Source organism: Artibeus jamaicensis, unplaced genomic scaffold, assembly GCF_021234435.1.
Source record: "Artibeus jamaicensis isolate MK-2021 breed Jamaican fruit bat unplaced genomic scaffold, CSHL_Jam_final scaffold_2172, whole genome shotgun sequence".
NCBI lineage: Eukaryota > Metazoa > Chordata > Mammalia > Chiroptera > Phyllostomidae > Artibeus > Artibeus jamaicensis.
In genome coordinates, this window is record NW_026522031.1 from 3,092,390 (window position 1) to 3,104,106 (window position 11,717).

The window sequence follows — 11,717 nt, forward strand, 5'->3', positions numbered from 1 at the left end:
CCCAACAGGGCAGTTCTGCAGTTCATGCACCCAGAACTCTTACAGATTCCACCCACCAGCTACAGCAGGGGTTCCAGTAAGCTCACCAAAGCACGCAGGACCCCACAGACATGACAGGGCCCAGCCACTGAAGATCTTAACAAATGGAAGGAGCCTTTCCTTTGCTTTCTCTGCTGTACACATTGGTGCATGTTACACAGAACAATATTACTAAAAACACACTGTTGAAAATGTTTGATGAGTGAAAGCCAAAAGGAGATGTGAAAGTAAACGTTTTTAAGACCAAAAGGAAATTTGGGTGGATTCCCTGTTTAACAGAAAAATATTTGGAGAAGCACGAACATCCATGGGAATAGGTGAGCTAGAAAGAAAAAGGGAGGGTGAAGAGCTGACAGAGGTAGCCTTGTGCATTGCAGACTCTCACTCCCAGGAGCTGACCAGGGATCCTTCCCTATTCTGACTCTCACCTCAGAAGCCCCCTGCAGAGGAGGCAGCAGCAACATAATGGAGGATGTTATGAGACATGGAAAGGAAGGACTTTGGACACAAATCTCTGGGCAGTAGCTAGTCCTTGATCCCACTTGATGTGAAATGACATGATCAAATTTGGGTTTCGTACAAAGCACAGTGGTAGAAAGATGGAATTGGGATGGAATGAACAATTAGGAGACCATTAAAATATTCTACATGAAGAATTATAAAGGGATTTATTTACATAGAACATTGTGGATGATGTAGAATGAGGACTCTGGATTATGATATGTTCTTCTGAAGAGTGTTAAGTGTTATCCTGGCAGGTTTCAATGTGGCATTTGCCAGAATTTATTTTAATTAATATTTTTCTCTGAGGGAGCCTGTGCAAGTGTCCCTATAGCCAGTGCATGCACTTGCTGGGATCCTGGAGGAAATCACAGCTATTCATCCATGTGAGAGTCTTCTCAAATCTCTGTTCAGCTCTCCAGCCTTCCACCACCTGTTCTGGTCTGAGCCTCCTAGAGCCCTCACCGTCTATACGCAGTAGGAATTGGTCATGAAAAAGGAAGTTCCTTCCATGCATCCTTGGAACTCCCTTTCTGTCCCCTATACTGCAAACCCTAGCTGTCTTGGAATCAGTTATGTCTTTCCTATTCATCTTCCAGCAACAGGTGCCATTATTATTTTATATCGGCAACGTTCATTTGAATATAGTTACATATTTATTATTCACTTTCTTACTATGTCTTCTTGTCATTAGGACCACCTGTCAAATACTTTCCTTCTTCAGGCTCATTCCCTAGTTGGATAACTTTAACCCACCCTTCACCAACCCCTTGCTTCCAGGATCACTTACATTGGCCATTGTTTCAGGGCTACCAAGCCTTTCACTTTCCCTCATAGTTCAAGGTTTCAGTCAAATTCTGATTGTTTTGCAAAATCTTTGGAATTTGTCTTACTTATTGGGAGTCAAGAAATGTCATTCAACTTTATATATTCAGACTTTCACTGTTTCATCTAGAGGGGCCATCAGAGTGTGTCTTTGCTGTGGTGGATGTCAGTATCAAAGCGATGTTAACAGAAACAATGCCAGCCTTGCAAGGAGGGCTAACTCCAGGTTCTTATCTGAGAATGGAGTATCTCCTACCCTGGTGGACTGAGGGTCCACCACACATGCCACATGTTCAGGAAAAATATCCACCCTCCTTGCTTACATTCTAACCTGTGTGCCTTCATGTTTAGTTTCTTTTTTGGGCCCTATTTAAAATCTGACAGAATTTATTGTGTTAGAAATCACTACCCCTTTCCTTCTGACCCAGCACTCAGATGTAAAGCATGGGTATCCAACATCTCTACCCCCAACATGGATGAATATAAATACTTGTTATTCCAATTTGGTGGTAAACACTGAAGTGAATAATAACTGGTATAGTAAAAAGTCATTTAGCAGTTTATAGATGCTTTCATTTTTGTATTTGTTCATCCATTTACATTTTCTGATATGAAAATTCAATACTTGCCCAAATGGTACCTGTGAGCAAATTACCTGATACTCCAGTAACTCAGCAGGTAAAAAGGACAAACAGGCAGTGAAGTAGGAATGGCTCCTGCTAGGTCACCCTAACGAGTCCCAAATTGGAGAGCTGTCTCCAGAAATGACGTTCCTGGCTTGAACTCCAACATGGTAGACCTGGACAGGGCTTTGGAGTCACTTCATTGCAGCCCCTCATGTAATCCTTGTCTACAGTGTCAGACATTTCAAAGCGCCCTGATCCCTGAAACACTGAATCCATTTCTGAGACACTGTATGATGCATGGAGTCCCCTTGCCATTTCCTGTGACTATGTTGGAGGACCCCACTGCAGCAGAGTTCCGTGGGTGAGCATGACCTTCCATGCTTGATGCTTGCTCCTGGCTGAAGCTGGGGGACCATTTGGTGAACCAAGCTGGCCTCTCAGCTCCACAGGGGCTGGGATATTTCTGCAGGGCTGTGTTTCCTTCATTACTGAGCACTGAGACACAGCCCCTTTCTGTTGAGTAAGCACTGGCTGTCCTAGGTAGGTAGATCAGTGGGTGCTGTTGCTGACTACTTTTGTTATTCTGGCTGCTTCTTTCCTCTTCACACTTCCCTAGGTCTTCAACCCATCATAGCTGTTCCTAGCCCATAGAATGAGGGGTGGGTCTGCATTGCTGGCCCTGGGCTGTTTGGTAGGAGTCCTAACATCTGAGAAATCTGCTGCTTTGGCCACAAGGAGGAGCTGTGGCTCCATTGAAACCTCTGAGTTGGGGAAGGGACAGGATTGGGAGTGGGGGAGGGGTGTGATGAGGGGGGGCACTAGAGCCTGAGGCTCCAACCTCATACCAGCTGGGACCATCAGTGGTAGACCTCCCAATGATATTAGACTAAAATTGTCTTCAAATTGATCTACCTTTGCCAAACACCAACACTCGTGTTCTCTTTCAACAACTGTTAGTGCTAAGCCCAGCCAAACCCTGTAACCTCAAAGCAGGTGCAGAGACTGGCTGACCCTCATACACCTCCCTCAGCACGCTTCCAGGTGTCTGGCCCAGGCTGGAATCACATCACACATTTAAAATGATGGGTGTGGGTCCATCCTAACTTACCCACTGCACTCAGTTGGGCAAAGAGGCTCCAAGGATCCTAGACATGGAGACAAACAATATTTGGAGTAACATCCTGCCTGACTGAGAGGGTCTGTGTCTCACAGAGGGTCCTGGAAGGGAGGAGGGTGGAGAGAGAATCTACACAGGGAGGAAGGAGCTAAAGGCAAAGAGCAATTGTTAGGGGAACAATCCACCTCAGTCCATTGAGTTCCTCCTTCTATCAGAGCCTTTATAAGGCATTAGAGGGGGAGGTGTCTCCTGGGGCTGGGGAAACTGTCAGGGACAGTGACATCAACCAAGCAGAGCCACCAACCAAGGACAAGGAGATCAGAGCCTGGATCCTGCTCACCCTCTCCTGCTCCAGGGCATCCTAGTTAGAACGTTCCACTCATCCAGACTCCACCATGGACTGTTGGCTGCTGGGCTGTGTGGCCCTCTGTCTCCTGGGAGCAGGTGAGTGTGGGGCTCCAGTGGGCTGCCCTTGGATCCTCATCCACTCCCCTGTGGCTGCAGCAACACCCTTCCTTCTGGGCTGGGTCTGAGTTTTGTCCCTTTTCCCCCACAGTATGCCCAGACACTGGAATTACTCAGGTACCAAAGTTCCTGGTGATGGGAATGAGAGATAAGAAGGTTTTGCAATGTGAACAACATCTGGGACACAACACTATGTACTGGTACAAACAGAGGGCTCACAAGGCACTTCAGCTCCTGTTTATCTATAGCTATAAGGATGTGACTGAAAATAATACCGTCCCCACACGCTTCACACCCCAGCGCCCAGACACCTCTCAGTTACACCTTCACCTGGATGCCCTGGAGCCAGAAGACTCAGCCCTGTACCTCTGTGCCAGCAGCCAAGACACAGCCCTGCAGAGCCACCATGTCCCTGTGCACAAACCTCCAGGGTCCACCCAGGAAGCTGTGGGGAAACCGGGTTCCCTAGGGCAGTTCCTGTGAGACCTGAGACAGCAACCTCAGAGCAGAATACTGCCTGTCAATTCACTGGGTTCCCACACAGACAGCAGCCTGTGACCTGGCCAAGTCCTCAACAAGACTGTCCCTGGACAGAAAAGTTGAAGCATAAGTTTTTCAGCTTCTTCCTATCAGCTTGTGACCCTGGGAAGTCTTTCATGAGACACGTTACAGTGTGACCCCAGACTCCCTCTGTTAGGTACCTTTCCCTGACTTCATTTTCCATCCAAGTGACACCTGGGTCCCAACACGGATCCAGCTCTAAATGTGCTCTGGCTGTTACCAAAACCTCTCATCCCCCCACCATGCGACTTTGTCAGTTCCCACCCCTGAGGACAATAGTTCCCTCATTCATTTGGGTTATTTCCTTCCCCTTGATCAGACTACAAGTGACGTGGTTCAGGCCTCTGGATCATAGCACTGAATCATTGGCCTTGGATCATAGCACTGGATCATTGAGCATGAGAGGGGACACTGGGTCCCCCTTGGGTGCAGGTCTTCCAGCCTGGTCCTACTGTCCTGAAGCCCCCATCCTCTGAGGGCCCTTTTCAGCTCCAGTATTTTAGGGAAAGCCTGTGGGACTGCATGCTGCAGGACGTGGGGCTGAGCCCTGGCAGCCACATGTCTACACAGGCACTGTCTCAAAGTTCTGGTCCTTACCCTAGAAGCCAGAGCCCTGAGTGGGGAAGACACCCTGCCTCTCTGACCTGCCATGTGCACCAGCCTCTGTGTTTTGTGGCCCTGGGAGCTGGTGAGTCAGAAACACAAGGAAACTTTTGATGTGAGCTTTTCATTGCCAGGTCTTCAGTATTTCCTTCACCTGGACAATGGCTTGCTTCCTTATCTCTAGCTGAGTTTCCATATCATCCTAAACAGAACCCATGGATGCTTAAGTCAAACAGGTGACTAGATCTCTATTGTGGAGATTAAAAAAAGCAGCTGATCTTAGAACATTCTCAGATATGAACCATTTTGCAATGTAGTGGTATCAACAAAACCCAGCACAGGGACTATGGCTGATCCACAATCCAGTGCTGAATTTATGGTCAGAAAACCTGTGCTTGAAGGGTACATGGGTGAAAGAAGTACAAATTTGGCATTAGCAATGCCCTCTAATGGATTCTGAGCAAGCTAGACTGGACCCATCACCCTGGTCTGGGGTGTGTGCCCTGTACTCTCCTGTAGTGACAGCGGTGTGGGCAACAGTCATGTTGTCTGTCCACCACAGGCTGCTCTGGGGGGCCAACTCCAGCTCCAGGGTCTTACCACTCAAACTGGTCTGAACTGAGTCCTCATCAGATTCTGTTCTCCCAAGTTCCTGTGCTGTCTTTTTTAATCATTGAGACTGGCCTCTTCCTCCCACTTACTAGTGTAGAGGATTAGAACATATTATTTCCTACTTGGGCATCAGAGAAACACTGAGAGAAAATTAATCATGTACATGCATGCACTTCCATACAAGAAATTGGGAAGTGTATTATTATCAATATATAGAGGGAAAAATAAAGGTTTTCTAAAAGCAAGTGGGTGGAAGAGAAATACACTTTTTAGCAGAGTGGAAGAAATGAGTTTTATTATTACTTACATTTGGGGGTAAGCTGACTAGTGGGCATCTTGCAAAGAGGCCTGTCTAAATCATCTGCCTTGAGTCAATGGTCGTGGTCATCAAAGTTAAAACAAGTTCTGTTAATTGTTAATCCTCAAAAAGTCTTTGGGTGTCCATCCCCAGTCTATCTATTACAACTGCCACGCTTTCTGTTACAATACAAATTCCAAACTCAGCTCGAACTGAGTTTTTGTACCTTTAATTTTAAAAAGTACAGTGCAACAGCAAATGGTAGAATCGTTCTAATTTAAACACATATCAGGAATCTTGTCCTCTTGCATCATGGCCAAGGCAAAAATCTTGGATTCTGCCCCAACAGGCCATACAGGGGGCGCTGTGTAACTGCTGAGCTCCAGAAGTTCCTTGGACAGAACAAGTGTCAGAGCTGGCTGCCTGGGATGGCAAGGGTTAAGGGCCAGGCCTGTTGGTGCTTCTATCCACTGCAAGGTCCCATAGCATAAGCACTACTTCAGATGCTGTCTCAGGGGGGAGCCAGGAAGTTCCCCTGTGCATTAGTGGTTAGGGAGGCTCTGTGAGCAGACAAGAAAAGGGAAGGGTGTGGAGCTGGGAGGGGGCAGCCTGCAGGCCCTGGGAGCAGGCCCAGCAGAGGGACCTCTGCCTGAGAGAAAGGTATAGGATTTGTGTGGACTGGCATGCTGCCTGAACAGGTCACAGCCTTGTCATCCTCACCCAGCCTTGTGTGTCAGGGATGAGCCTTTCCAGGACAAAGCAGGAGCCTTCATCAGCTGAGCCAGGGTGCTGGCAGGAAACCCAGACTCCAGGGAACTAGCAGAGACAATGACATCAGAGCAGAGACATCACTGCCTAACACCCAATCAGAGAAGGTGCCCAGAACAACAGCTCCACAGGACCAGAGCTCTGAGCAGGGAGCCACTGCCTTGTGCTGCCAGGTCCTGCCATGGGCTCCAGGCTCCTCTGCTGTGTGGCCCTTTGTCTCCTGGGAGCAGGTATGCCCTTGGCACAGCTGGGACATGTCTGTTCCAATCCTGACAGGGCCTGAATCCATTTACAGTTTCTGTCAGGGTCTGGGCCCTGTTCTTTCTCCAGCTCCTATCTTTCTTTTTCACAGGCCCAGTGTATTCTGGAGTCACACAAACTCCAAGTCACCTGGTGAAACGCAGAGGACAGACAGTGACATTGAGATGTTCCCCAATCTCTGGGCACACCGCTGTCTATTGGTATCAAATGGCCCAGGGCCAGGGTCCTAAGTTCTTCATTCAGTATTACAGAGGAGGAGAGGGGGCAAAAGGAGACATGCCTGATCGATTCTCTGGGAAACAGCTGGGTGACTACAGCTCTGAGCTGACTGTGAGCTCCCTGGAGCTGAAGGACTCGGCCCTGTACCTCTGTGCTAGCAGCCAAGACACAGCCCTGCAGAGTCATCACCTCCCTCTACACAAACCCACAGGCCCAGCCAGGAAGCTGGGGTAAAACATGTTCAAACAACAAGGCTCTCTGCTCCCATCTGTGAGGCCCCTGATGGACTTTCATCTATACCACAGCCCTTAATACCCAACAGGGCAGTTCTGCAGTTCATGCACCCAGAACTCTTACAGATTCCACCCACCAGCTACAGCAGGGGTTCCAGTAAGCTCACCAAAGCACGCAGGACCCCACAGACATGACAGGGCCCAGCCACTGAAGATCTTAACAAATGGAAGGAGCCTTTCCTTTGCTTTCTCTACTGTACATATTGGTGCATGTTACACAGAACAATATTACTAAAAACACACTGTTTGTTGAAAATGTTTGATGAGTGAAAGCCAAAAGGAGACATGAAGTGAAACATTTCTAAGAGCAAAAGGAAATTTGTGTTATCAGTGAGTTCCATGCTGAATAGAAAAATATTTGGAGAAGCATGAACGTCCATGGGAATAGATGAGCTAGAAAGAAAGGGGGAGGGTGAAGAGCTGACAGAGGTAGCCTTGTGCATTGCAGACTCTCACTCCCAGGAGCTGACCAGGGATCCCTCCCTATTCTGACTCTCATCTGAGAAGCCCCCTGCAGAGGAGGCAGCAGCAACATAATGGAGGATGTTATGAGACATGGAAAGGAAGGACTTTGGACACAAATCCGCAGCCAGTGGCTAGTCCTTGATCCTACCTGATGTGAAATGACATGATGAAATTTGGGTTTCATACAAAGCACAGTGGTAGAAGGATAGATTGGGAATGGAATGAGCAATTAGGAGACCACTAAAATATTCTACATGAAGAATTATAAAGGGATTTATTTACATAGGACATTGTGGATGTTGTAGAATGAGGACTCTGGATTATGATATGTTCTTCTGAAGAGTGTTAAGTGTTATCCTGGAAGGTTTGAATGTGGCATTTGCCAGAATTTATTTCAATTTATTTTTTTCTCTTTGTGAGCCCATGAGTGTTCTTATAGCCAGTGTATGCTTTTGCTGGGGTCTTGGAGCAAATCACAGCATATTCATCCATGTGAGAGTCTTCTCAAATCTTTGTTCAGCTCTCCAGCCTTCCACCACCTGTTTTGGTCTGAGCCTTCTAGTGCCTCACTGTCTATACCCATTAGGAATTAGTCATGAAAAAAGGACTTCCTTCCATGCATCCTTGGGGATCCTTTTCTGTTCCCTATACTCCAAACCCTAGCTGTCTTGGAATCAGTTCTGTCTTTCCTATTCATCTTCCAGCAACAGGTGCCACTATTATTTTATATCGGCAACGTTAATTTGAATATAGTTACATATTTATTATTCACTTTCTTACTATGTCTTCTTGTCATTAAGACCACCTGTCAAATACTTTCCTTCTTCAGGCTCATTCCCTAGTTGGATAAATTTAACCCACCTTTCACCCACCGCCGGCTTCCAGGATCACTTACATTGGCCATTGTTTCAGGGCTAACAAGCCTTTCACTTTCCCTCATTGTTCAAGGTTTCAGTCAAGTTCTGATTGTTTTGCAAAATCTTTGGAATTTGTCTTACTTATTGGGAGTCAAGAAATGTCATTCAACTTTATATATTCAGACTTTCACTGTTTCATCTAGAGGGGCCATCAGAGTGTGATCTTGCTGTGGTGGATGTACGTAAAATAGCAATGTTAACAGAAACAATGCCAGCCTTGCAAGGAGGTCTAACTCCAGGTTCTTATCTGAGAATGGAGTATCTCCTACCCTAGTGGACTGAGGGTCCACCACACATGCCACATGTTCAGGGAGAATATCCACCCTCCTTGCTTACATTCTAACCTGTGTGCCTTCATGTTTAGTTCTTTTTTGGACCCTATTTAAAATCTGACAGAATTTATTGTGTTAGAAATCACTACCACTTTCCATCTGACACAGCACTCAGACGTAAAGCTCTCTACCCCCAACACGGATGAATATAAATCCTTGTTATTCCCATTTGGTGGTGAACACTGAACAGAATAATACCTGGTATAGTAAAAAGTCATTTAGCAGTTTATAGATGCTTTCATTTTTGTATTTGTTCATCCATGTACATTTTCTGATATGAAAATTCAATATTTGCCCAAATGGTACCTGTGAGCAAATTACATGATACACCAGTAACTCAGCAGGTAAAAAGGACAAACAGGCAGTGAAGTAGGAATGGCTCCTGCTAGGTCACCCTAACTAGTCCCAAATTGGAGAGCTCTCTCCAGAAATGACAGTCCTGGCTTGAACTCCAACATGGTAGACCTGGACAGGGCTTTGGAGTCACTTCATTGCAGCCCCTCATGTAATCCTTGTCTACAGTGTCAGACATTTCAAAGCGCCCTGATCCCTGAAACACTGAATCCATTTCTGAGACACTGTATGATGCATGGAGTCCCCTTGCCATTTCCTGTGACTATGTTGGAGGACCCCACTGCAGCAGAGTTCCGTGGGTGAGCATGACCTTCCATGCTTGATGCTTGCTCCTGGCTGAAGCTGGGGGACCATTTGGTGAACCAAGCTGGCCTCTCAGCTCCACAGGGGCTGGGATATTTCTGCAGGGCTGTGTTTCCTTCATTACTGAGCACTGAGACACAGCCCCTTTCTGTTGAGTAAGCACTGGCTGTCCTAGGTAGGTAGATCAGTGGGTGCTGTTGCTGACTACTTTTGTTATTCTGGCTGCTTCTTTCCTCTTCACACTTCCCTAGGTTTTCAACCCATCATAGCTGTTCCTAGCCCATAGAATGAGGGGTGGGTCTGCATTGCTGGCCCTGGGCTGGTTGGTAGGAGTCCTAACATCTGAGAAATCTGCTGCTTTGGCCACAAGGAGGAGCTGTGGCTCCATTGAAACCTCTGAGTTGGGGAAGGGACAGGATTGGGAGTGGGGGAGGGGTGTGATGAGGGGACACTAGAGCCTGAGGCTCCAACCTCATACCAGCTGGGACCATCCCAATGATATTAGACTAAAATTGTCTTCAAATTGATCTACCTTTGTCAAACACCAACACTCGTGTTCTCTTTCAACAACTGTTAGTGCTAAGCCCAGCCAAACCCTGTAACCTCAAAGCAGGTGCAGAGACTGGCTGACCCTCATACACGTCCCTTAGCACGCTTCCAGGTGTCTGGCCCAGGCTGGAATCACATTCACACATTTAAAATGATGGGTGTGGGTCCATCCTAACTTACCCACTGCACTCAGTTGGGCAGAGGGGCTCCAAGGATCCTAGACATGGAGACAAACAATATTTGGAGTAACATCCTGCCTGACTGAGAGGGTCTGTGTCTCACAGAGGGTCCTGGAAGGGAGGAGGGTGGAGAGAGAATCTACACAGTGAGGAAGAGGCTAAAGGCAAAGAGCAATTGTTAGGGGAACAATCCACCTCAGTCCATTGAGTTCCTCTTTCTATCAGAACCTTTATAAGGCATTAGAGGGGGAGGTGTCTCCTGGGGCTGGGGAAACTGTCAGGGACAGTGACATCAACCAAGCAGAGCCACCAACCAAGGACAAGGAGATCAGAGCCTGGATCCTGCCCACTCTCTCCTGCTCCAGGACATCCTAGTTAGAACATTCCACTCATCCAGACTCCACCATGGACTGTTGGCTGCTGGGCTGTGTGGCCCTCTGTCTCCTGGGAGCAGGTGAGTGTGGGGCTCCAGTGGGCTGCCCTTGGACCCTCAGCCATGCCCCTGTGGCTGCAGCAACACCCTTCCTTCTGGGATGGGTCTGAGTTTTGTCCCTTTCCCCCACAGTCTGCCCAGACACTGGAATTACTCAGGTACCAAAGTTCCTGGTGATGGGAATGAGAGATAAGAAGGTTTTGCAATGTGAACAACATCTGGGACACAACACTATGTACTGGTACAAACAGAGGGCTCACAAGGCACTGCAGCTCCTGTTTATCTATAGCTATAATGATATGACTGAAAATAATACCATCCCCACACGCTTCACACCCCAGCGCCCAGACACCTCTCAGTTACACCTTCACCTGGATGCCCTGGAGCCAGAAGACTCAGCCCTGTACCTCTGTGCCAGCAGCCAAGACACAGCCCTGCAGAGCCACCATGTCCCTGTGCACAAACCTCCAGGGTCCACCCAGGAAGCTGTGGGGAAACCAGGTTCCCTAGGGCAGTTCCTGTGAGACCTGAGACAGCAACCTCAGAGCAGAATCCTGCCTGTCAATTCACTGGGTTCCCACACAGACAGCAGCCTGTGACCTGGCCTCGTCCTCAACAACACTGTCCCTGGATAGAAAAGTTGAAGCATAAGTTTTTCAGGTTCTTCCTATCAGCTTGTGACCCTGGGAAGTCTTTCATGAGACACGTTACAGTGTGACCCCAGACTCCCTCTGTTAGGTACCTTTCCCTGACTTCATTTTCCATCCAAGTGACACCTGGGTCCCAACACGGATCCAGCTCTAAATGTGCTCTGGCTGTTACCAAAACCTCTCATCCCCCACCATGTGACTTTGTCAGTTCCCACCCCTGAGGACAATAGTTCCCTCATTTTTTGGGGTTATCTCTTTACCCTTGACATGACTACCAGTCACATGGTTCAGGCCTCTGGATCATAGCACTGAATCATTGGCCTTGGATCATAGCACTGGATCATTGA